The sequence below is a fragment of the Cnephaeus nilssonii genome, assembly GCF_951640355.1.
Source record: "Cnephaeus nilssonii genome assembly, chromosome: 6".
NCBI lineage: Eukaryota > Metazoa > Chordata > Mammalia > Chiroptera > Vespertilionidae > Cnephaeus > Cnephaeus nilssonii.
Genome location: NC_137077.1, coordinates 37,519,584 through 37,542,517, shown reverse-complemented (window position 1 = coordinate 37,542,517; position 22,934 = coordinate 37,519,584). Strand labels below are relative to the sequence as shown.

Below are 22,934 nucleotides of genomic sequence, written 5' to 3'. Positions count from 1 at the left end.
ACCAAAAAAGAGACATTATGTAAGTTAAGATGTGGTTGAAGCGAAATTTCTTGGACTGGAACACGTGGTGTTCCCCTGGGCAGACTAGTTCCCGGGTTCTTTGTCCGTGGGAATCGAAGAATGAATCCACGGATGGAAGGTGGTATAGTAAAGGTGGAAATTTACTGAAGAACAAGTACAGACTCCCACGTGGGGAGGGGGAAGAGTCCCATTGAGTCCCTGTTTCCATGGTTTATACTAGTAAAGACTGTAGATCTTGGTGCCTTGATATCCCCTCTGATTGGTCACTATTCCCTTAGACTGGTTACTATAGTAACTTCTGAGCTCAAAAGTCAAATCTCACATGGGAATGTGAGGTTCTCTCTCCCCCATCCCCCTTCCTTATTGTTTTCCTATTCCCTTTGGGGTTTCTTCTTCTCCTTCTGGATGAAGGGCTTCCTTCCCTTTATTTTGTAAATATAAACCTTTTGCTGTTTCCAGCTCCCTCATTCTATGGAGACATATTATTCCTTTTGTTGCTCTGCAGCCCTGTGCTTCTTCCACAGTCCCCTTAATTTCTAAAATTTCCTAAACCTGTCCTATTTACCCCTAAAATTCCTGTTTCAAGGTCATACTCAAGTAATGTGGTCCCTTGTTCCAATATGACTGGTATCCTTATAAGAAGAAAAGAAGAGCACAGCCGGCATGGCTCAGTGGTTGAATGTCGAGGTTCTATGAACCAGGAGGTCATGGTGTGATTCCCAGTCAGGGCACATGCCCAGGTTGTACTCCCCAATGTGGGGCGTGTAGGAGACAGCTAATCAATGATTCTCTTTTTTTTTTTTTTTCCCAATATATTTTATTGATTTTTTACAGAGAGGAAGAGAGAGGGATAGAGAGTTAGAAACATCGATGAGAGAGAAACATCGATCAGCTGCCTCTTGCACACTCCTCACTGGGGATGTGCCCACAACCAAGGTACATGCCCTTGACTGGAATCGAACCTGGGACCCTTGAGTCCGCAGGCCGACGCTCTATCCACTGAGCCAAACCGGTTTCGGCAATGATTCTCTTTTTATCGTTGATGTTTCTATCTCTCTCTCCCTCTCCTTTCCTCTCTGAAATCAATAAACAATATATATTTTTTTAAAGTCTGGGTGTCACAGGAATGCCCTAGGAAGGGGGCCAGAATGCCCAAAACCACAAATGTGGACCCTCGGGTAAGGACTTCACCTGGACACCAATATGAATGCGACCTCCACCCTCAGTGGGCAATGATAACTGAGAGCTCTGACCACCCAATGCTGGTGCTTGCTGTACCACAGGTCACATCCGGAACCCTGCTGGACTTCCCCTCCAGCAGACACGTGCTGCCACCGCAGCCGCCTGGCTTCAAATGGATGCCTGCCTCTCCAGAGACCTGAGGCCACTGCCAGCGACCAGGGCATTGCACTGAACATTTGCCCTGCTCACTTCCATCATGTAAACGCCCCCTCTCTGTATGTAATGTGCATGTGACTCTACTGGTTTATTGGGGAGGTCTCCCCTAATACACCTGGCATTGTGGAAAGACTCTCACGTGTGCGAGTGACTCCTTTTGAGGGTGCTCCCTTGCTCAGACACATGTCAGAGAGATGATTCCCAGGTTCTTGAGAAAGACCTTCCTGGGTTGTAAAACTCACAAGAGGCATTTAAAAATATTTACATCTCAAAGGGACAGAGAAAGAATGTATAGTTATCTTTCCTAAAGCTAATACTCTAAAAGAAGGGCGCTCAGGGGTCTAAAGTCAGAGAGAAGCCTGTCTACGGTTAGCCAAGCTGAGAACATTAAAGCCATCTTGTTCAGTGGCCTTCCACTGCACAAAAGCTGTTGTTTTTATTAACCCTATTAATTATTTTGTGATAAAGAAACGATCTATTAAGCATTTTACACCTAACAAGATAGTTTGGATTTAAAAAAATTATATATAGCCGAAACCGGTTTGGCTCAGTGGATAGAGCGTCGGCCTGCGGACTCAAGGGTCCCAGGTTCGATTCTGATCAAGGGCATGTACCTTGGTTGTGGGCACATCCCCAGTAGGGGGTGTGCAAGAGGCAGCTGATCGATGTTTCTCTCTCATCAATGTTTCTGACTCTCTATCCCTCTCACTTCCTCTCTGTAAAAAATCAATAAAATATATTTAAAAAAAAATATATATATATATATATATATATATATATATATATATATATATATATATAGAATAAACTCTCCAGCCTGGCGGGTCAGCGGTTGAGCGTCAACCCAAGAACCACAAGGTTCCAGATCAGAGCACATGCCTGGGTTGTGGCCTGGGTTGTGGGCTCGATCTCCAGTAGGGGGTGAGCCGGAGGCAGCTGATCAAGGATTCTCTCGTCATTGATGTTTCTATCTCTCTCTCCCTCTCCCTTCCTCTCTGAAATCAATAAAAATATTTTTAAATATATGTGTATATATTAAAAAAAGAAAAAAAAGAATAACCTCTCCAACAGGGTAACTCAGTGCCACATTCTGAATCCCAGAGCAAGGTCATGTTTAACGAGCTTTCTCTCTGCACTCCCACTTCTACGCCCACTCCTGTCAAGATCCAGGACAGATGGGCCATCAGTTCAAAGACCCACAGCAGGACAACCCCCATTGGCATCCTGCCTAGGACTGTTACGGAGCGAATAGCAAACATCTGTTCTCAAATCTGCAACCCAGCTCTAAGAAGGAGACAGCTGCTAGCCAACACGCCCTCTACCCCAAGACAAAGCTTTAAAACATGCTGATGAAAGCCAAGAATTAAAAAAACCAAAACAGCTGACGCCGGCAGCCGGCCGGGCAGCTGAGCGCGATGCCAGCATATGCCAACCAGCCCACCGTGTGGATCAGGGAGCTCACCAACGAGAATGTCAAGTTCATCATCGAACACACGGACCTAGCGAAGGGTCTTCATCGCCGCGGTGCCCATAACAGCCGTTGACTGGGCTCAGATGGACGCCACTTCCTCAGCCCTCACAGGCCTGGGTGAGTCCCCTCACTCGCAATGGCACTGTGGACAAGCTGCAGCACTCCGGGACTGCACGCGTCAGTTCTGCCCCCCGAGCTCACTGGAGTTCACTGTGGACAACCAAGAACAGACTTCCGACGTCACGTCTCCGAGACCTCATCTCCAGTAGCCCCCGGGCATTCCAGTGACATCCCGGAACCGAGATAACGCCCCCAAAGACTACGTGGACCAGGACGGACATCCTCATCGTCAAACTGCGAAAGGGCGCGGAGCGGGGACTGCGCGCCTATGCCCCAAAGAGCTTTGGCCAGGAACATGTTCAGTGGAACCCGACTGCAGGGGTGGCTTTTGAATATGGTCCTGACCATGCCCTGAGGCACACAGTGTACCCCAAGCCAGGGGAGTGGCCAAAGAGCGAGTACTCAGAGCTGGATGAAGAGGAGTCCCAGGCTCCGGACGACCGCAACGGCCAGCCGGAGAGGTTCTACTACCACGTGGAGTCCTGTGGCTCTCTGCGCCCTGACACCAGCGTCCTCTCAGCCCTCTCTGGGTTGAAGAAGAAGCTGAGTGATTTACAGACCCAGGTAAGCCACGAGATCCAGAGGGACGTCCTCAGCATAAATTAGCCGCAGCCCACCCGCCTGAGCGGAAAACGATCCGAGCAGCAGCTGTGTGCAGGTCCCCCGAGAGGCTCCTAGTTCCTAAAGTCCCGACAGCCTTACTTCACTTCTTGGCAAGCCATCAGCACCAACTAGAGAGGTAGCAGAGGGGAAGGGTGCCCCTCCCAGCCTTGCTTGGTCCCAGGTAGATTACGGGGGTGCCCCTGGTATTTGAGGCAGGACAGTCCTTTACTGAGCATGCGGCATCCCTGGCCCTGCCTGCTGCTGGCCACGTCTCCCCAGAACCCAGACCTTTCTTCCCCCCTGATCTGCTTGTGGAGGTCATACTGCTCCTCTGTTGAAAACCACTCAGCTAGACCCCCCTCTTTTGGTCTAGCTCTTGACTTACTTTCTGTGTGAAAGTTAGCCTTTTCACAGTTGTACCTTTAGGTTCCTGCTGTTAGGATTGAGTGTTAGAAGTCTAATTCAGGCCGCCTACAAACCCACCCCCGCCCACGGTCAGCCTATGCTTCGCTCAAATCCCAAGTGTCTTTAGACCCCAGCTGCCTCCTTCCCCACCCCACTCCACCCCCCCCCCCAAATAAATCCTGTATTTCATTCTAAAACAAACAAACAAACAAACCACCAACAACAAAGAAACCAAAACATAATAGAATAGAAAAGAACATAATGTTGTAAGGGTAAGTATTGAGTCAGGTATGTATGTATGTATGTATGTATTTGTCTCAGGTCATAATAGAAGGTGTATTCCCTTGAGAACTGTTCTAGGAAATCCACAATAGTTACTTGAAGAGAAGGGTTTCTGAGTCAGTTAATCCCTTCTGTTTTACATAACAATAGGCCAGGTTTTGAGATCTAGTCCCACCCCCTCAATTAACCTACCAATCGATATAACTGGTATTCCAAATCAATCCAGGAGTTTTTGGCTGCCCTTTTGGCATTTGAAACCCAGACTCATTTCATTACCATTCTCATTCACCTCCTGGCAAGCAGCCTCTTTCACTCACTTCTGGTCAGCCTGTATAGAATAAAGTGAACAGGTAAAAACAAAAATCACATCACTCTTGTTTCTGTAAATGGATAGATATGGACAAATAAAAATAATCTCAAGGGACAAGAGAAGGAATAATAATCTCAGGGAATTAGAGAACATCTTAACCCAAGCTCTACCCTCTTTATAACTGAGAAAAAGTTATTGCTCAAGCCCTAACTGGTTTGGCTCAGTGGATAGAGCATCGGCCTGCGGACTGAAGGGTCCCAGGTTCGATTCTGGTCAAGGGCATGTACCTTGGTTGTGGGAAAATCCCCAGTAGGGGGTGTGCAGGAGGCGGCTGATCGATGTTTCTCTCTATCCCTCTCCTTTCCTCTCTGTAAAAATCAATAAAACATTTTTTAAAAAGTTATTGCTCAAGTGGTTTACTTGAGCTCACACAGCAATTTAGTGATAGATTCAAAGCAAGAAACTTAAGTCTTCATATTTTCAGACAAGGGTTCTTCCTGGTATCTCTAGGTCCCCTGATAGAGAGGTGTGTGGATAGTGCTGAGGTGTGAATATGTTTTCATCAAATTTTACTCTGCACCCTGGATTGTCTGGAACACAGCAGACAGACAGTGCGTGCAGCTGGCCTGTGTCTTTGTTCTTTCTCAATTTACTTGGAGTCAAAGCATTTTGAAGAAAGAGGCTGAGTCCAATTTGACATCAGTAATCATACAGCAGCTGCCTCCGTGGGGCTGTAAGATGGTGACTCCCAGGGGTGTTCTGGGCAGTGTGTTTCCATGTCTGCAGCACCTGATGGAGAGTGTATCTGCAGTTTATTAAAATACCCATAGTTTTAAAAAGTGGTTGAAACTTATGAATTTTCTATCAATTATACCTCAATAAGGCTGAAATAGAAGAAGGAGAAGGAAGAATAAGAGATAGAGAAGGAGGAGATATTTTCTTGTCCTGAATTCCAAGACAAAATTCTATAAGGTGAAAGGCCTAGTGGAAGTTGGGAAAAGGTTCTATCTTTTTTATGGTGAGAACATTTAAGTTCCACTCTCTTAGCAAATTTCATTTATAAAATACATATTTATCAACTATAGTCACCACGTTTTACTTTACATCCTCAGACCTTATTAATCTTGTAGCTGAAAGTTTGTACCCTTTTAGTAACCTCTATTTTCCCCACTCCACATTCCCTGGCAACCACTTTTCTGTTCTATTTCTATGAGTTTGACTTTTTAAGCTCTTTTTTAAAGATTTCACATGTAAGTAAGACCGCACAGTATTTGTCTTTCTCTGTCTGGTTTATTTCACTTAGCAAAATGCCCTTACGTTTCATTCATGTTGTTGTAAATGATAGGAATTCCTTCTCTCTATGGCTGAATAATATTCCATTGTATGTATATACTACATCTTCTTTCATCCATTTGAAACCAGACAACCAATGGGTCCAGGTTGCCTGTCAACTACTTGAGCCAATTAAGCAGAGACAGGGTTGAATCATCTGTGAATGTTTGTTCCAATACTGCCGGCAGTATGGGAGAGCAGCAGGGCATTCGCAAAGATCTGTTCTACCCCGCCCCATAAGCCAGCTGCTTATAGTGCACAGGACAAAGATTGCATGGGAAAGTAGGCAAGGTATAATGGTTACAGGTTACAGGCAATGTGGGCCAGGGGGTCGCAACGATGGAGTGCCTCTGGTACCAGATTCTTTCAGCAACAAGGTTGTTAATCTTTCCGTGACGATGGGCCATTCTCGAAAAAGGAGAATGGACTGACTGCATTCCCAGGGTAACTCCTATGCCCCGGAGAGTACAGCTCTCAGCCAGAGTAAAATGTGCCTTTTCTAATCAGAACAATCATGGTTAACAGAGCATGATGAGTATTTCTTATAATTATAGCTAGTCCCCATTATTCTATTTCTGCCCCTAACACATTCACCTGTCGATGGACACAGGTTGTTTCCATATTTTGGCTATTGTGAATAGCAATGAAAATGCTATGAAAATGGGGTGAAGATATCTTTTCTAGTTAGTATTTTTGTTTTCTTTAGACAAATACCACGAAGTGGGATTGCTGGATTAAGTCATGGTTTCATTTGTAATTTCTTGAGGAGCCTCTATTTCTGTTTTCCCTGGTGGCTATACCAATAGACATTCCTATCAACAGTGCACAGGTTTCTCTTGTCTCCACAGCCTCGCCAGCACTTACCTCTTGTCTTCTTGATGATTGACATCTTAACCAGTGTGAGGTGATAGCTCACTGAGGTTTGGGTTTGCTTTTCCCTGATGATTAGTGATGCTGAGCACCTTTTCATGTGCCTGTTGGCTATTTGTATGTCTGCTTTGGAAAAAATGTCTTTGGAACTAATTTAAACATAACAATATGTTGTTAGTCATATATATTAATTCATTTTAAATGAGCAATATACATCATTTCCAACACTCCTATCCTTTGACTCAAAACAAAGCTTTTGTAAATTTCTCCTCACAATGAATGTTTTGTGCAAAACAACTGGACAGAGTCCAGATTTCAATTCTTATGGCCAATCAAATGTAAAGGTGGCAGGCGGCCCCTGTCAAAATCCAGAAACCGCTAAAAATAAAACCAGAACAATATAATTATCTTTAGTAAGAGTTTATTGTGTATAGATGAACAGTTCACAAACAGAATCGTCAAACCAATAGTATTACGGAGCCCAGAGCTATGTTGTTATAGGATGGCTTAGTAAAAATACTGAGGCTAATTAATCTTTATAGTTAGTTATAGCATTTGGTTTCCTTCCCCAAATGACAGGGGATTCATTAAAAGTGGTTATCTTATGCTAATTTTTATTTCATAGAGGAAGGGAAAGAGACAGAGAGATTCAGAAACACCAATGAGAATCTGCCTCCTGCACACCCCCACTGGGAATCAAGCCTGCAACCCAGGCATGTGCCCTGACCAGGAATTGAACTGTGACCTCCTGGTTCATAGGTCAATACTCAACCACTGAGCAACACTGGCTGGGCAACAATACAGGTGTTTTAAGTGACTTTCGGAGGCATTTTTAAGAAACAACCCTAGTTAAGTTTTGCTTACACTGCAGAATAAGCTACATTAGATTTCACTTACATGGCTTAGCTGGTTCTGCTGTTCAGGGAATTTTCAAGTCTGGTCTCCAGTTGTATTTTGTTTTAACACCTATGTTCTTGTTCATTCTAGAAATTATCATAAGCTCTTTCCCTTATAAATGAGCAATTGAGGTAAGATACAAAGCCCCTGCCCACCAAAAACGTAAGCAGACAGATTTTAAAATTAAAAGTTAATTTCCCAATGGTATTTTTCACAGAAATAGAACAAACAATTCTAAATTTGTATGGAACCACAAAAGACCCCCAAATAGCCAAAACAGTTGAGAAAAATGGAAAAAAGCTAGCGGCATCATGCTCCCTGGTGTCAAAGTATATTACAAAGCTGCAATAATCAAAACAACATGGTAATAACATAAAAACACACGTATCAATGGAACAGAATTGAGAGCCCAGAAATAAATCCATGAATTTGACCAAAACCTACAACCAAACAAAAGCTTTACTTGGGAGCCTTTTTAGGTATTGCAAATCTGGAAGACACAGATATAGGTAGAAACCCAACTTTATTCTGAGGGAGAATGAAAGGATCAGAGTTTATAGAGATAGAAAAAAAGGGGTTCCCAGAGGGGGTGCACAAGTTGCTTTGAAAGAGCTATGATCGGTGCTGGCAAACCAACTTACATTATGGTATAAATGACTAACTGCTAGGTATGTCTATTGCTAGGTTAAAAAAAAGGGTTTTTTTTTAACAGAGTTCAGTGACTCAGAGCCAGTTCCAGAAACTGTATTCCCAGCTGGTGTGGACATTGGTTGAACACTGACCTATGAACTAGGAGGCCACAATTTGATTCCCGGTCAAAGTACATGCTCAGGTTGCCAGCTCGATCCCCAGTGGAGGGCGTGCAGTAGGCAGCCAATCCATGATTCTCTCTCATCATTGATGTTTCTCTCTCTCTTTCCCTCTCCCTTCCTCTCTGAAAACAATAAAAATATATTTAAAAAAGAAACTGCATCATAATGTATTGTTGGTTTTAGCCCAGTTTAAAAGTTCAGTTTCACTTGGAAGGAGTGGGTTAACTCAGCTTCCTGAATGCCACCCATTTTAAATTGCTCTCTGGATAATACCAATTCTATTTTGCTGTTTTTCTTTCACATGGTCAATTAATTTATGACGAAAGAGCCAAAATTATACAATGGGGAAAGGACAATCTATTCATAATGGTGCTGGGAAAACCTGACAGCCACATGCAAAAGAATGAAACTGACACTCTATCTTACACCATACACAAGAATTGACACTAAATGGATTAAAGACATGGATATAGCCCTAACCGATTTGGCTCAGTGGATGGAGCATTGGCATGCAGACTGAAGGGTCCAGGTTCGATTCCGGTCAAGGGCATGTACCTTGGTTGCAAGCACATCCCCAGTGGGGAGTGTGCAGGAGGCAGCTGATCGATGTTTCTCATCGATGTTTCTAACTCTCTATCCCTATCCCTTCCTCTCTGTAAAAATCAATAAAATATATATTTTTTTAAATGGATATAAAATATAGACATGGATATAAAACCCAAAACCATAAAACTCCTAGAAGAAAACATAGGAGGTAAGTTCCTGACATCATTCTTCAAGATGAGTTTTTAGATGTGACACCAAAAAATAAAGACAACAAAAACAAATGAAACTACATCACATTAAAAAGCTTCTGCAGCTTAGCTAGTGTGGCTCAGTGGTTGAATGTTGACCTGTGAACCAGGAGGTCACAGTTGGATTCCGATCAGGGCCCCATGCTCAGAGTTGCAGGCTTGATCCCCAGTAGGAGGCATGCAGGAGGCAGCCGATCAATGAGGCCCCAGGAGTGGAGGACCCCACACCCAAGATCCAGGACCCAGAAAGGCTGCCAGGAGTGGAGGGCCTGATGCCCAGAGGCCCAGCTGTGGCTCGCCCTGCAGCAGGATGGACAACTGGAACCCAGACTTCAGAAGGACTGTTCCTTCCAGCATCGCTCTCAGGTGCGAGCACTTTCATGGGGAGGCTGGCAGCAGCAGATCTGAGGTGCAGTGGCCAGGAAAATGACCAGCTGCCTCCACCCAGACAGACCCTTCATGGAATGATCCTCTAGGACAAATGTTCTTACAATAACACTTCTCAGCTGAATAGTCATGTAAGACATTGGTCTTCATAGACATTTGTAAATTTTTCTTTTTGTTACCTAATACATTATGCAAAAATTCCAACATCTTTCTCCTGTGTGTCCCTCCTTTGGTGGCTAGGGAAGGACTAAGTGAGAGTCCCCATAAGTCGCCTGACTTTGGGCACTGGTAAGGCAGTCAGGGGACATAGAGGGTCATCAAACTAGGACCCGCGTTTGGGGCCTCCAAGAGTCCAGCAGAGAGGGCAGCCAGCAGCCCCAGGAACTTAGCCCAGAACCACTTCAGCTCCCTGGCCCCGCCCCTTACCTCTGCGCCCAGATTCTGGACTGGCATGCCAGTTTCCAATCCCCACTCCAAATGAGTGACTTACCAAGGCTCATTCTTATAGCTGATAAAGAACCAAAATTCAACAGAGTAAATTTAAAGATTTAATTGGCTTTATTAAAAGACTCACAAATCAGCCCAGCCTGTGTGGCTCAGTGGTTGAGCATGGATTTATGAACCAGGAGGTCACAGTTAGATTCCTGGTCAGGGCATATGCCCAGGGTGTGGGCTTAATCCCCAGTGTGGGGCATGCAGGGAGCAGCCAATTGATGATTCTCTCTTATTGTTGGTGTTTCTCTTTCTCTCCCTCTCCCCTCCTCTCTGAAATCAATAAAGGCATCTTAAAAATAAAGATTCATGAATCAGGCAGCATCCCGTCTAGCAACTAAAATGGCACTCCCAGGGGTTGCACAAAATGAAAGTTTTTTTTTATAGGGAGAGGCTATGTCAGATGCGAAAGAAAGGATTATTTTTACCCAGACCATCTTCTTTGGAGGAGGAAGAACGGCACGGGTTTTCCTATGCAGATTGTATCTGGGGAGATGAGAGAGATGGAGAGGGTCCATGTGACAGATTACCTACCTGGTGCTTGACTGGAAAAATCCAGTCTGGTTGATTGATACTACATTTCTGGGAGAGACTAAAATTACAGTTAAATCGGGTATAAAATCTAGGTTTGGTATCATGGGCTTTTAGCGGGAGTGGTGCCATTTGGGGCCTATGGTGTTCTCTTTCACATTACCAAATAGAGTAGAGCTATTGTATCTAGCATATCTGGGATTTAAACCAGGCACTGACTTAAACAATGCCCAATAAAATGTAAATGCTCAATAAATGTCAACTATAATTATTCTTATAACCAGAGGCCCAGTGCACAAATTCATGCACAGGTGGGGTCTGGCCAGCCTGCCCCATAGGAGCCAATCGGGACCTGGCTGGCCAGGGGGAGGGGACATGGAAGGTTGGCCAGCCAGCCCCGCCCTTCAGTAGAACTCCTGGTCAAGGGGACAATTTGCATATTAGGCTTTTATTATCTAGGACAGGGGTCCTCAAACTTTTTAAACAGGGGGCCAGTTCACTGTCCCTCAGACCGTTGGAGGGCCGGACTATAGTTTTAAAAAAACTATGAACAAATTCCTATGCATACTGCACATATCTTATTTTGAAGTAAAAAAACAAAACGGCAAAAACACCCGCATGTGGCCCGCGGGCCGTAGTTTGAGGACGCCTGATCTAGGAGGATTGTTCAACTGTGATTTCTCTGGGATCAAAGTAATTCACTGGGATTGAACTCACAGGAGTCTCAACATGTAGACTTTCTCCCTCAGGGGCTATTCCTGTAACCCCTTCACCTGACCTCACTAGTTTCTGGCATCCCACCCTTTCCCAGCTTCCCTTTAGGATTCTATGTGTCACCTTCAGTCCGCAGGACAACACTCCACCCCCTGAGCATCCCAGCTAGGGCTGTGTCTGCTTCACATTTAATCATATTCAAGAATTTGTTCATAAAAAGGCTGTGGGATGTTGCAGTATAAGAAAACCAAAGGCTATTTAAAAGTTATTCTCATTTGTTTCTAATGGCAGGACATAATCAGGTTGGCTACAAGAATTCTTTTTTTATTGGATACATATACCACAAGTGCCTCTGATATTAATTTTTAAAATAACTCCACTTTTAAGCATTTCCTGACAGATATTTAGTTATTCAACAACTGCTCCACATAGTGATACATAATGAATCTTTTATTTCTTAGGGCTTTATATACTTACTAATGTGCCACGTAGGAATAACATTAATGGTTCTTTCATCCATCCATAGAGGAGGCATATCAGGAGAGTGAGGAGCCCAGGAGTCACAGAGCTGGGTCTGAATCCTGGCTCGGTCACTCACTTTAGACAAACAATTTAACCTTTTTAAAACCAAATGTTCACTCAATAGTCTTAAATTTATTCATAAGATAAATATTTATTAAGACAGTCAGCCAGGCCCAGCCAGCATGGCTCAGTGGTTGAACGTCAATCTATGAACCAGGTTGGTCACAGTTCGATTCCAGGTCAGGGAACATGCCTGGGTTGTGGGCGCAATACCCAGTGTGGAATGTACTGGAGGCAGCCAATCAATAATTCTCTCTCACTATTGATGTTTCTATGTCTCTCTCTCCCTTCCTCTCTAAAATCAATAAAAATATGTATTAAAAAAGTCAGCCAGGAATTGGATATACAATGGTGAAGAAAATATATAGTTTAACACTGGAGATAATGATAGTTGCATCTTCAGGTTAAATGTATATTAAATTAGATAATATATACCACGTGTCAGGCAATATATTTATTGGCAGAGCACTTGACAAAATTCTCAAAAAATGAGTAGTACTGACAGATACTTGAGAGTAGCTTTTTAAAAAATTACCCTCTGCTGTTCAATTCAGTAGCCAGGAGCCACATATGGCTATTGAGAATCTGAAATGTTCATCTGAATTAGGATGTCCTGTACAGAACATGTAAAATATACACAGAATTCTGAATCTCAGTATAAAAAAAAAGGGGGGGGGAGTAAATTATCTCACTAATAATTTCTATAAACATATTCACAATATACTTTAAATACCGTATTTTCCGGCGTATAAGATTTTCCTGGGTTAAAAAGTCGTTTTATATGCCGGAAAATACTGTAGTCCAATATATCTAATCCATTATATCTATCCCATCAATATAGTCCAATATACCGTATTTTCCAGCGTATAAAACGACTTTTTAACCCAGGAAAATCTCATACGCCCAGTCGTCTTATACGCCGGAAAGTACGGTATATTGGATTAGATAAAATGTATTATTGAAATTAATTTCACCAGTTTCTTTTTACTCTTCGTAATGTAATTACTAGAAAATTAAAATCACATATTTGCTCACATATCATTTCTGTTACACAGCACTATGCTAGACAACAGGTACTCTGAACACAAATATAACTAAGGCAGGGTCTCGGCACTCAAAAAGCTCCTAATTTATCTGGGAAATGAGGTTAATTGCAATATAACATGACAAGTACTTACAGCAGTATAAAACGTCAGCAAAATCTTAGAAGCAGAGTCACACTTTATGACACCTGAAGAATTTTGGACCACTGGGTATATCAGATAGGAAAACCTGAGCAACTGTTCTGCCCACAGATCTCACGAAGGAACATTTTGGGTACCATCTGAAACATTTTGGGATCTGCTGGATCCAGATGTGTTACACATGTCAATTCCTGTGTTTAGGAAAACATTGAAATGTCTGCTATAACAGCTTCAATTGTTGTTAAGATAATTTCCTACCTTGTTAGTGACACTGACCCATTTACACAAGGAAAAGCATGAGAAGCAGTCAGAAAGGTCCAAGTTTGATTTGTTCATGAAGTTCCCCAGGGGCACAACTATCTTGTAGGATCTGATTTACAGTAGTCTACAGGACTATGATCCTCAATTACTTTAACCACAACCTCTCCAAACCTTTCTGCATAAAATTCCACCAACCTGTGATATATATCTCTGCACATTTGGTTATTTCAGGATCCTTGTAAACAAATTCCTGTTTATCCAAATCCAAACTTCGTTCCATAATTACCAAAAAGAAAACAGCTGTCAAATATCTGCCAATGAACAATCTTGCTGAATGCTTCTTGAAGCTGATTTGGGGTATTATCACAAATGAAGAAAAGGGAGGCAATAAGGGAAAATCATGCTGACCCAGAGAGGAAAAGTTAGAAAATAAATGACAAAGCCATTTGAAATTTTAAGTGCAACGCCAAATACAGGTGGGAGCTAAGGGACATTGTGTGAGTACTGTGTTGGAATGCCTTAGGAGGCATATTTTGGCCAATTTCTAGTCATGGAGAAAGGACAAGTATTGACATTCATCATGTCATGGAAATGTTCCCTGGTAAGAAATGGGCTGTAATTGCACATTTTAGTGCTTGAATCTAACTAGAAATAGTATAATAATTATATTAATTCTTAGGTGTACATTTGTTTAAAAGCTGTTTGAATTCTTTTTCTGTTTATGAGTGTTCTCAGTTATATTGCAAGGGCAATATAACTGCCTGGTTTATTGTGAACAATCACTAATGAGAGATGAATAAGGCTAATTAATAAAGGATGCAATTGAATCTAAGCACAAAAATATAACTATCCATGAACTTTAGCTTCCCATGAGATTCTTTGAGGCACCTAAAAGAAACTGAGTTAAGGTAATTCTCCCCATGCATAACAACTTGATATTATCCTCAGCCCATGTAGCCTTAAGTGTTGGATTCATTTTCTGGTATTTTGATTTCTTAAAAATAAATAAGGAGTTTGGCACTCAGGAATTTATATCACAAGATAGGATCCAGGTTTTGTTATTTTAATTGAATTTATTGGGATGCCATTAGTAAATTGTTTCAAGTGTGCAACTCTATAATGCATCTGTATATTATATTTTGTGTTTACCATCCAAAGTCAAGTCTCCTATCACCATTTGTCCCCACTTTACACTCTTCTGCCTGCCCCATTTCTCTTTCCCTCTGGTAATCACCATACTGTTGTCTGTGCCTATGAGGTGTGGTTTTTTTTTTGTTTTGCTTTTTTTTTTTCTTAATCCCTTCACCTTTTACCCAGCCTCCCAGCACCCTTCCCCTCTGACAGCTGTCAGAGTTTGTTTCTATTTCTTTTTTTCACTAGATTCCACATATAAGTAAAATCATATATCTGTTTTTCTTGGACTGGCTTATTTCACTTAGCATATTCTCCAGGTCCATCCATGCTGTCTCAAAGGTAAGATTTCCTTCATTTTAACTTTGTGTAAATGTACCACAGAATTTTTACCCACTCATCTACTGATGGGCATTTGGGTTGCTTCCAAATCCTGGCTACCATAAATAGCACTGTAATGAACATAAGGGTGCATATACTCTTAAAAAAATTTGAGTTTGAGAGACACAGAGACATCAATTTGTTGGTCCATTTATTTATTTATTTATTTATTTTTTACTTTTTATTTTTTATTTTTTTTCTTTCCAATTTTTTTATTAAGGTATTATATGTGTACATATCTTACCATTGCCCCCCCCACCCCACTCCCATATATGCCCTCACCCCCCAGAGTTTTGCGTCCATTGGTTATGCTTATATGCATGCATACAAGTCCTTTGATTGATCTCTTATCTCCCCCATCTCTCCCTAACCTTCCCCCTGTAATTTGACAGTCTGTTTGATGCTTTACTGTCTCTGTATCTATCTTTTTGTTCAATTTTATAATGTTCTTTATTATCCATAAATGAGTGAGATCATGTGGTATTTTTCTTTCATTGACTGACTTATTTCACTTAACATAATGTTCTCCAATTCCATGTTGGTCCATTTATTAATGTATCATTGACTGTTTCCTTTATGTGCCGCGATTGGAGATCACACACCCAATGTCAGGATATCACTAGTGTTTCGGGTTTCTTCGGCAATAGTCCCAGAAGTCATAATGCAGTTTCATTAACTCCATACTGTTTTCCACAGTGACTGCACCAATCTGCATTCCCTCCAACAGTGCATGAGTGTTTCCTTTTCTACACTTCCTCACCAAGATTTATTGATTTATTGATGATAGCCACATTAACAGATGAGGTGATATCTCATTGTGGTTTTAACTTGAATTTCTCTGATAATTAGTAAAGTTGAGCATCTTTTCATTAGGCCTATTGGCTATCTGTATGTCTATGGAGAAGTTATTAAGAACCTTAGATCATTTTTTAATTGGACTTTTTTTGGAGTTACGTAACTTTTAAAAATAAATTTTGGATTTTAACCACTTATCAAATGTATCATTGGTGAATATGTTTTCACATTTAATGTGTTGTCTTTTTGGAGATGGTTTCCTTTGCTGTGCAAAAACATTTTGGTTTGATGTAGTCACATTTCTTTCGTTTCCCTTGCCTGAGGAGATATACCAGAAAAACATTGCTATGAGAGTCTTTAATTCCTTTTAAGTTTATTCTTGTGTATAAGGTAGTCTTTTTTGCACATATCTGTTCAATTTTCCCAACACGATTTATTGAATAAACTCTTCACCCATTTTGTTACCTTGTTAAATATTAATTTCCCATAAGGGCATGGTTTTATGAGTTCTAAATAATTCAGTTTTTATGCCAGTATTATGCAGTTTTGAGTACTACGGCCTTGTAGTATAGTCTGATATCAGGTAGTATGATTCCTCCAACGTTGTTCTTCTTTTTTAAGATTCTTGTGGCTATTTGGGGTCTTTTGTGGTGCCATATAAAATTTTGGAATATTTTAGTTCTGTGAAATATGCCATTGATATCTTGATAGCAATTGCATTAAATCTATAGAATGCTTTGGTTACTATAAACATTTTAATGATGTTAATTCTATCAATGAACATGGTATGTACTTCCATTTATTGTTTCTTCTGCAATTTCTTCAGTGTTTTATAATTTTCTGAGTATAGGTCTTTTACATCCTTAGTTAAAATTATTGCCAGGTATTGTTTTCTTTTAAATATATATTTTTTATTTTTTACCGAGAGGGAGAGGGAGAGTCAGAAACATCGATGACAGAGAAACATCAATCAGTTGCCCCCTGCACACCCCCCACTGGGGACATGCCCGCAACCAAGGTACATGCCCTTGACCAGACGCGAACCTGGGACCCTTGAGTCCGCAGGCCAACGCCCTATCCACAGAGCCAAACCAGCCAGGGCATTGCCAGGTATTGTTAATACGGAATCCAACCACGACCTCCTGGTTCATATGTGGACACTCAACAAATAAGCCACGCAGGCTGGGCTAAAAAATATAAATATATATATATGTAGATATATTTTAATATATTTATATTGATTTCAGAGAGAAAGGGAGAGGGAAGACATAGAAACATCAATGATGAGAGAGAATCACTGATCAGCGTGCAGCGGGCATGTGCCCTTGACCGGAATCGAACCTGGGATCTTCGTCCACAGGCCAATGCTCTATCCACTAAGGAAACCAGCTAGGGTTAAATAATATATTTTTTTAAATATTAACTATTAAACAATCAAAGAATAATGATAACAGCCAAATCAACATTAAGTACTTCAAAGCAACTCTAAATGGTTATAAAATTTAAGTATTTGAAAGTTAATGTTGACTTTTTGGCAACCATGGAAGACTAATCATATCCATTTAATTACGTTTATTCCTGAAACACCACTTAACCACTCTTAAAAAAAGAGATTTTTTTTTAACAATCTTATCAATTGAATAATTTCCAGAGATATTTATTTCATGAGAGCCCTAGCCCAGTTTGGCTCAGTGTTTAGATTGTCACCCACAGACAGAAGGGTCTTGGGTTCAATTCCTGGTCAAGGACATGTACCTCAGTTACAGGTTCATTCTCTGGCCCAGTCAGAGCTTGTGTGAGAGGGAACCAAGAGATGTGTCTCTCTCACATTAATGTCTCTTCTCTTTCTCTCTCACCCTCCCTTAAAAAAAAAAATCAATGGAAAAATACTGATATCCTTGGGTGAGGATTTATTTTATTTTTTTATTGTTTGAAGTATTACAAATAGTAGTACATATGTCTCCTTTTTTCCCCCCCATTGACCTCCCCCCGGCCTCCCCTACCCCCCAATACATGCCCTCACCTGCCCCCGCCCCGTGTCTTGTATACATTGGTTATGCTTATATGCATGCGTACAAGTCCTTCAGTTGATCTCTTACAGCCCCCCCACAACCTCCCCTGCCCCCAACTGTAGTTTGACAGACTGTTCAATGCTTCTTTGCCTCTGTATCTATTTTTTCCCATTTCTTTCCTTTAAAAAATCTTGCCTCTGCAGACGAGAAATAAACATATAATAACAAAAAATGTTTGAGTCCCAATTTCAATGTCCAATAGTTCCTTATGTGTACATGTCAGCAATGATATCTGGATGATGGACAGATAATGGCAATGCAGGTCCGACCCTCTCTGGTTTGGTCCTAGGCAACCTGCAGCAATGCACAGATGCTGACTGCTAGCATGGCAAGGCATTGTCAGCATCTTCCATCTCTGGAAATAGGCTAATTGAAATAAGTGAATATTCAAGAAAATTTAATTGTACTGGACAAAAAGCTGTTCCTAAAGTAGTAACTAAAATTTCTATTGGTAGTTCATCTCATGGTAAAATTCCTGAACATGCAATGAACCTAAAGCTGTCATATTTTTGTGCAAAAAATTAAAATTTAAAGTTACCAAGACTGCATTATGAAATTTACAAAAGCCTCCATTAACCAAAAAAGGGGGGGATAAGGAAAAATATCCCTTAAGTAAATTATATCTAGAAAATTTTTACTTTACAAAATTAGTTTTCAATTGTAATGCTAACAGCAAGACAACCATGAAAAACACATATGGTGTCTAAATAAGACAAAGGAAAAATAAAAAGGAACCCAAATCAATTATATAGAAAAGATTCCTTTATTAACTTTTGGTTGAGAATATGTTTGTATATTTTCAGAAAACAACTCCAAGACCATGTGGATTCCTGCAACAGAGAGGAATGAATAGGGCTGCTCCAACCACGAAGACAAGAGGAGAAACAGTCCAGAGATGGGTGAGAATTTAAAAATGTACTGAAATGAAGAGAAGGATCCTTCAAAAAAAAAAAACATATTTTACAAACTTCTACCCAGACACACTAAGAAAAAAAGAGGAAACTCAAATGAGTAAGAAATGAAAGTTACAATGAGCACCACAAAAACAGAGAAGAGTATATAACAATACTATGAAAAGCTATATGCCATCTAAATTGGACAACCTAGAAGAAATGGATAAATCTTAGAAGAATACAACCATCCTAAACTAAATCATTAAGAAATGGAAAACCCAAGTTAACCAATCACTAGTTGGGAAATAGAAGCAATAATAAAAATTTAAAAATCTCCCAAAATAACCAAAGTCCAGGGCCAAATGGCTTCACTGGTAAATTATAGCTAACAATCAAAGATATTATACCTAGCCTTTTCATACACTTCTAGAAAACTGAAGAAGAAGGAATAGTTTGCAACTCATTTTACAGGGCCAACAGTACTTTGATATCAACCAAGAAAGTACATCACAAAATAAAACTATAGGCAGGTATCTATAATGACCATAGATGTAAAAATCCTCATCAAAATAGTACCATTATCAAATACAACATTACAATAAAATGATCATACACCAAAATAAATCGAGGAATGTAAGAATGGTTCAATATCTATAAATCATTATGATACAACCCATTTAAAAAGATAAACAGTATAAAATCATCTCTACAGATGAACAAAAAGCATTGACAAAATACAAGATTTATGGGGGGGGGGCCTCAATAAACTGGGTATAAAAGTACCTTTACATAGTAAAGGCTATATATGACAAACTTTCAGCTAACATCATATTCAACAGTAAGAAACTGAAAACTTTGCTTCTAAGAATAGGCTGTGCACTCTAGCTGCTAGCATTCAACACAGTACAGAAGTCCTAGCCAAAACAATTAGGTATAAATAAATAAATTGGCATCCAAATTGCAAGGAAAAAGTAAAATTGCTGCTATTTGCAGATGACCTGATTTTATATATAAAATAATCCTAAAGACTCCCATCTAATAACTAAAATAAACAAATACTGTAAATGTTCAAAGATACAGGATGAATATACAAAATTCTGTTCCATTTCTATTATACTAAGAACAAAATAACCTAAAGAGAAATGAAAAGCTCATTTACAAGTACAACCAACACAATAAAATACCTAGGAGTAAGCTTAACAAAAGACTAAAGAGACACAGGACAGGAAACCATCACTAAATGAAGCACCCACTACTGAATGAGAGAATATATTTGCCAATGATACAGCTGATAATGGGTTAATAGCCAAAAAATTTTTTAAATATTGATTTTTAGAGAAAGAGTAAGGGAGAAACATGGACTTGATGTGCTTTGACTGAAGATCAAACCAGTAATGTTGGCATATTCAGATGATGCTAACCAAGAGTTACCTGGCCAGAGCAATATCCAAAATTTATAAAAATCTCATTCAACTCAACACTAACAAAAACAATCCAGATGCTCAATGTTACTAATAATCAGAGAAATGCAAATTAAAACCATGAGATATTATCTCACCTGTCAGAGTGGCTATCACCAATGAATCCACAAATCACAAGGATGTAAAGAAAAGGGAAGCCTTGCCCAATGTTGGTAGGAATGTAGATGGTGCAGCCATGGTGGAAAACAGCATGAACTTTCCTCAAAAATTTCATTGCAGTACTAATTACAATTGCCAACATTGGGAAGTAGCCCAAATGCCCACCAGTAGATGAGTGGATGAAAAAGCTGTGGTGCCTTGACTGGTGTAGATCAGTGGGTTGGGTAACATTCATTGTGCCAAAATGGTTCAATTCCTGGTAGGATGTGTAGAGAAGGCAGAGGACCCATGTTCCTTTCTCACATCCATGTTTCTCTTTCTCTCTCCCTCGCCTCTAAAAAAATCAATATAAATGGAAAAAACAAAAGGTTATGGCACATTTGCACAATATAATACTACGCTGCTATAAAAAAAGAAGAAAATCTGTCCTTTCGCAACAGCATAGATGGACCTAGAAGTTATCCCAAGTGAAATAAGCCAGTCAGAAAAACACAAATACCATATGATTTCACTTATATCTAGAATCTAACAACGTATACAAACAAAATAGAAACAGACTCATAGATATAGAGAACAGACTGACAATTGTCATGGAGGATGGAGGGGGTTTGAGGGGCTGGGTGAAAAAGGTGAAAAAACTAAGTATAAAGAAAAAAAAAAAAAACCACCAGGCTGGTGTTGGGCACATGCCTGGGTTCTGCTATTGATGCCCAGTAGGGGGCATCCATGAAGCAGCTTATCAATGTTTCTCTTATCCTTGATGTTTCTATCTCTCTGTCCCTTTGTTTCTAAAATCAATAAAAATATTTTTTAAAAAACAGACACAAAAAACAATATGGTGATTACCTGAGGGAAATGGGGGTGGGACCAGGTAGAATAGGGTATATACAGGATAAATGGTGATGGAAGAATACACATAGGATGGTAAACACACAAAACAATTCACAGATGATGTATTATAGAATTTTACACTTGGAACCTATATAATTTTATTAACCAATATAGCCCTAATAAATTCAATTTTTAAAAAGGAAGTAAAGAACCTATACACTGGCCCTAACTGGTTTGGCTCAGTGAATAGAGTGTCAGCCTGCTAACTGAAGGGTCCCAGATTCAATTTTGGTTAAGGGCAGGTATCTTGGTTGTGGGCACAGAGTGTGCAGGAGGCAGCTAATTGACGTTTCTCTCATCAGTGTTTCTAACTCTCTATCCCTCTCCCTTCCTCTCTGTAAAAAAATCGATAATATATTTTTTAAAAATCCAGTACACCGAAAACTATAGGTATTGTTAAAAGTTGAAGACCCACAAAAAAATAAAAAGATATTCTATGCTAATGGATTAGAACAATAAGTATTGTTAAAATATCTATATTAACCATAGTCACCTACAAATTCAATAAAATCTCTATCAATATCGCAATGGCAGTTTTCACTGAAATAGAACGAAAAAATCCTCCAATTTGTACCGAACCACAAAATTCCCTGAATAACCAGTGCAATTCTGAGGAAAAGAAAGCCCTAGGTATCCCACTCCCAGACTTCAATCTCAAACTATATACTACTACCTGCCCTAGCTGGTTTGGCTCAGTGGATAGACTATTGGTCGACTGACTGAAGGGTCCTGAATTTGATCCCTGACAAGGACACATACCTGGGTTGTAGGCTTAATCCCCAGCTGTCATGGTGCATTCGGGAGGCAACCAATCGGTGTGTTTCATTCACATTGATGTTTCTCTGTCTCTGATCCACTCTTCTACTCTAAAAATCAATTGAAGCCTAGCTGGAGTGGCTCACCAGTTGAAAAACAACCCTAGAACCAGGCGGTCACAGGTTCAATTCCTGACAGGCCACTTGCTCAGGTTGCTGGCTCAATCCCCAGTGGGGATGCGTAGAGAAGGCAGCCAATCAATGACGTTCCTCTCTCATCAATGTTTCTATCTCTCTATCCCTCTCTCCCTTCCTCTCTCTGTAAAAATCAATAAAAATGTATTTTTTAAAAAAAATATCAATTGAGCCCTAGCTGGTCTGGCTCAGTGGATAAAGCATTGGTCTGTGGACCAAAGGGTCCCAGGTTCAACTCAGGTCAAGGGCAAATGCCCGGGGGTTGTGGGCTCATTCCTCAGTAGAAGGTGTGCAGAAGGCAGCCAATCAATAATTGTCTCTCATCAATGTTTCTATCTCTCTCCCTCTCCCTTCCTCTCTGAGATCAATAAAAATATATTTTTTAAAAATCAATTGAAAAATATTCTCAGATGAGGGTTAACCAATAATAATAATAATACTATACTACAAAGCTCTAGTAATCAAAATGGTAGGAATGGGCAGAAAAACACACACAGAAGAATGGAAGAGAATTAAGGGACCAGAAATAAACAAATATACATGGAAAACTAATTTTCAATGAAGAAACCAAGAATATAACATGGAGAATACAAAGTCTCGTGAATAATTTGTTGGGAACCTGAAGAGCTACATGCAAACCAATAACACTAACTACCTTAAACTATACACAAAAAAATAACTCAAAGTGAATTAAAGATTTGAATTTAAGACCTGAAACAGTAAAATACATACAAGAGAACATAGACATTGAGCTTATGGGCTCTGGTCTAAGAAG

At 40.3% G+C, this 22,934-nt stretch overlaps 1 pseudogene across 1 annotated transcript; it reads left to right on the top strand.

Moving 5' to 3' along the window:
• The first annotated feature begins 2,834 nt into the window (after positions 1-2,834).
• On the top strand, positions 2,835-3,616 carry LOC307102383 (DNA-directed RNA polymerase II subunit RPB3-like; annotated as a pseudogene). Its single transcript has one exon. The product of its transcript is annotated as a DNA-directed RNA polymerase II subunit RPB3-like (transcript).
• The last annotated feature ends 19,318 nt before the right edge of the window (positions 3,617-22,934 follow it).